The following is a 5,000-nucleotide window of genomic DNA, read 5'->3' as shown; positions in this document are numbered from 1 at the left end:
ACACACACACACATACATACATATATGTACATATATATATACATACATATATATATATGTATATATATGTATATATATATATATATATATATATATATATATATATATATATATACACATATAGTATACATATAGTATATATATATATATATATATATATATAGAGAGAGAGAGAGATGAATGGTTGGTGCAACCCGGATGGTTCTGGTGATCTGATGAGCTGGCTTTCTTTATTTGCGTTGCTTAGTGAATATGCAGTTGTAGTCTATTATGAGTAGCATGCGTAAGTGATGCAGACATGCAAACATAATTCATGTAAACACTGAAATTATTACTACAAGAAAAAAAACTGCGAAACGGCTGTAACCCTAAGTATGTCAAGTGGTTAAATAAACACACGGTTAATCCCTCGCCATTTCACGGTTCACCTATTGCGGTTCACCCGTCGCGGTTCACCTATTGCGGTTCACCTATCGCGGTTTTTTTATTTAAGCTTACGGCGATTCCTCCGTGTTGTTTTGCATTTATAATGAAATAAATATACACAAATTATAAAAGCAATGAAAAAATATACAGTACAGTACTGTTTCTACATATATATTCCAGCGTACTGGAGCTATAGAGATAGAATGGGGCATACCAACGCTAGGCCGAAACAGCTGTAAGATTTTGTCCCTTCTCCAATTGCTAAATGTCCTTTAAATATGAAATCTTAATTGTTGATATGACATGGTATGTCATAAGTGTCTGTATATTGTCTTTTTTTGTCACTTTGGTTATAAAATAAACAGGTTCATCAACGGAATACATTGTCTGCAAGTTGATGAGTACCTCATATTCCTCTCCCTTTTCTTGTTGCTATATATATATATACACACAGACATGATTATCAGATCTGCAAAAACATTACAAAGATAAAAAATATCAAATAAACTGCTACTCGGAGTTTCACGTTCTCGTTCGTCGGACAATCTAAACTCTCCGGCGAACGGGAACGTGAAACTCTGAGTAGCAGTTTATTGTGATATTTTTGAGATGTTTTTTTTGTAGCTTTAATAATAATAAAGCATATTACTCAGTCACCGTATTCTTTGTAAGCCTAGTACTTATTCTATCGATCTTTTTTTCCCGAACCGCTATGTTACGGGGACGTTAACACACCAACATCGGGCTGTCAATCGATGGTGGTGGGGCTGTAAACACAGACAAACAAATATACACACACATATATATATACATATACGACGGGCTGGCTTCTTTCAGTTTCCGTCTATCAAATCCACTCATAAGGTTTTGGTCGGTTCGAGGCTATAGTAGAAGACCGTGGCTCAAAGTTGCCACGCAGTGGGACTGAACTCTGAACCACGTGGTTGGGAAGCAAGCTTCTTATTTCTTTATTGCCCACAAGGGGCTAAACATAGACGGGACAAACAAAGACAGACAAGGAGATTAAGTCGATTATATCGACCCCAGTGCGTAACTGGTACTTAATTTATCGACCCCGAAAGGATGAAAGGCAAAGTCGACCTCAGCTACACCTGCGCCTACACACACACCAGAAGAGAGAGAAGACGTTCCGAAGTGTTATCCGTCTGCATCGACAATGCGTTCTCGTTGTCCTTGTTGTTGTAGTTGCTGCTGCTGCTGCTGTCGTTGGCGTTGCTCGTATTATTATTATTGTTGTTGTTATTGATGATGTGGCCATCATCATCATCATCATCATCATCATCAACAACAACCACTCTCACCTTGCTAAACCAGTTTACAAATGACATCTCCGAATTCCTGTCTCTTCTCTTCTTTCTCTGTGTCTTTCTCTTTCTCTCTCTGCACCCCTCCCCCTCTCCCCCACCGTCTCTAAGGTGGTCATACGAGAAGCTGCCCCCCTCCCCCGTTTTGTCCTTTTGTATGGACGAGGTGTGGCCCAAGGTTATGTGACAAACGGAGGAAGAATGCTGTGGGAAACGAACGTTCACATCCATTATGTATTCTGTTTTAACAATATCGGCGTTTTGAATGTGTGTGTGTGTGTGAGTCTATCTATCTGTCTGTCTGTCTGTTTGTCTGTCTATCTATCTCTCCCCCCTCTCTCTCTATCCATCAATCAATCTGTCTGTCTGTCTATCTGCCTACCTTCCTATCTATCCATCCATCCGTCCGTCCGTCCGTCTGTCTGTCTGTCTGTCTGTCTATCTATCCATCTCTCTCTCTCTCTCTATCCATCAATCAATCTGTCTGTCTGTCTGTCCGTCCGTCCGTCCGTCCGTCCGTCCGTCTGTCTGTCTATCTATCTATCTATCTATCTATCCATCTCTCTCTCTCTCTCTCTATCCATCAATCAATCTATCTATCTGTCTGTCTGTCTGTCTGTCTGTCCGTCCGTCTGTCTAGCTGGCTGGCTGGCTGGCTGTCTGTCTACAAACATACATACATACATATAAACGTGTGTGTGCGTGTGTGTGTTTCTGTTTTTGAGTTGTAACTGCATGTGTGCTTTGACAGTCAATGCTGGTTTGTTTACGGCCCTAGTATGCTAGCGGTTCTGCAGAATAGATCACTAGGTTAAGTACCAAACTTAAAAAAAGAGAAGTGCTGCGGTCGATTTGTCCCTCTAAACCCTTCACCAAGGTGCTCCAGTATGGCCACAGCTAAAGAAATGAATCAATTAAAGACAAAAAGATACACTCACACGCATATCTGTGTGTATATGTGTGTGTGTGTGTGCGTATGTGTATGTATATACATGTATATATATATATATATATATATATATATATATATATATATATATATATATATATATATATATATATGTATGTATATATATATATATATATATATATATATATATATATATATATATATTATTTTATGTATATATTAATATTATCTCAGTTATTAAAACTTTCGATAATTTGAATACGTTAATAGTTACCAGAGGTAGCAAAATTACACTAAAAAACAAGATATCCCAACGCGTATGTATGCGTGTGCGGACACTGACATGCTTGTATATACACAGGAATGTAGGTATATATGTACAGGCACGTATGTGTAGGTGAGCGTGTACGTACATATGTATAGGTGTGTGTATATATGTGTATGGGTGCATATGTGTATGTGCAAGTGCGTACACGCACACGTTTGAACATGAGAGTGTGCGCGCTGGCGCACGCATATGTAAACATTCACTTGACTTATCTCCCCATACACAAATAAGTCTTCGGCCTCAACCTGTAGCATCACGTCAATAACACCCTCCCTTTATATTTCTATGTAAACTAGCGTTCTTATTCCTAAAGCCCATGGAATAATATCGTTGACCCCTTTATATCCCTATGTAAACAAACCTTCCAACGGTCAATGTGTGTTTATGTACGTATATATATACGTTTGTGTGTGTATGTATATACATGCATATATATACAATTATATACATATATATATATATATATATATATATATATATATACATATATATGTGTGTATATATATATATATATATAGAGAGAGAGAGAGAGAGAGACAGACAGACTTATATGCGTGTGTATATATATATACATAATATATATATATATGTATACATACATACATACCTGTATGTATGTGTGTATTTATTTATATATACATGTATGTGTATATATATGTTTGTGTGTATATGTATACATATAGATTTTATATGTATGTATATATGTATAGACATTTATGTGTATGTATGTATTTAATCCACGGTTAGTCTTTTTCCAGTAGACCTATGATCAAAAAACACTCCAGCCACGCATGACCAGGTAAATTTCGCTGCTATTTCTAGCAGTTCGAGGGATCGCAAAAACAACCATCGATTCAAGGTAAAGTATATGACGTGTGCGTGTGTGCATTCCGTTACTTTGAAAGATGGACCAAGGGAAGTAATTTCAAACGTATCATCATATAGGACACTGAATTATTTCCCTTGCTCTATATTTTCATTTCTTCCCAAAACCTTGATTACTGACTTTTTTTTTTATTCCGAACCAGGAGTTGGTCACATTGTTCGCCGCACTCTAAATTAAAATAAATATCAATCTTACTTCTATAATGGCGCATTACAGATGTGAGATAAGAAGCTTGCTTACCAACCACATGATTTCGAGTTCAGTCCCACTGCGTGGCAGATTTGGTAAGTGTCTTCTGCTATAGCCGACCAAAGCCTTGTGAATGGATTTGGTAGACGGAAACTGACTGCCAGGCTGGAGCACCGCTTTTATAGTCGAGCAAATCGACCCCGGGACTTTTTCTTTGTAAGCCTAGCACTTATTCTATTGTTCTATTTTGCCGAACCGCTAAGTTACAGGGACGTAAACACAACACACCAACATCGGTTGTCAAGCGATGTTGGAGGGACAAACAGACTAACATATACACACACCCATACATACATACACACACACATATATATATATGTGTGTGTGTGTGTGTGCGCGATGAGCTTCTTTCAGTTTCCGTCCACCAAATCCACTCACAAGGCTTTGGTCGGCCCAGGGGCTATAGTAGAAGACACTTTCCCAAGGTGCCACGCAGTGGGACTGAACACGGAAACATGTGGTTGGCAAGCAAGCTAATTACCACACAGCCGCTTTTGTCATACCCCTGTTAAGGGGGCGGTAGAGAAAAAGGAGGCATTGGGAGGAAGGCAATGGATTAGGGGGCACTATGAATTTATTATAATATTATTATAGTATTGTATACAAATTAGATAATATAATATTAAATATCAAATGATCTTTAGTATATATACATTAGTAAAATATAGAATATTTATTTATATGTAAAAATAGGGGGCGCTGAGGGTATTATGTGGCCGTGAGGTGGGGACGGTTACCCAAAACGTTTGAGAACTTCTGGTCCATTTTGACACGGCATTTCTCTGACAGAACAGAAGCGATTGAAATTAACTAATCTGGCATCTTTGCAGCAATTAGACAGGTGGCCGTGATCGTCTAGTGGTTAGGACCCCACGT

General features: G+C 38.1%; 1 non-coding gene across 1 annotated transcript in view; it reads left to right on the top strand.

The window, feature by feature from the left end:
* The first annotated feature begins 4,968 nt into the window (after positions 1-4,968).
* Positions 4,969-5,000, top strand: part of Trnah-gug (transfer RNA histidin (anticodon GUG)) — a 72-nt gene continuing 40 nt past the window's right edge. Inside the window, exon 1 of the tRNA in view lies at positions 4,969-5,000. This exon is cut by the window's right edge and continues 40 nt beyond it. This is a non-coding gene — a tRNA (tRNA-His).

This window comes from Octopus bimaculoides, chromosome 24 (assembly GCF_046866305.1).
Source record: "Octopus bimaculoides isolate indiv1 chromosome 24, ASM4686630v1, whole genome shotgun sequence".
NCBI classification, from domain to species: Eukaryota; Metazoa; Mollusca; class Cephalopoda; order Octopoda; family Octopodidae; genus Octopus; species Octopus bimaculoides.
This window is presented reverse-complemented; position numbering and strand designations above follow the sequence as displayed.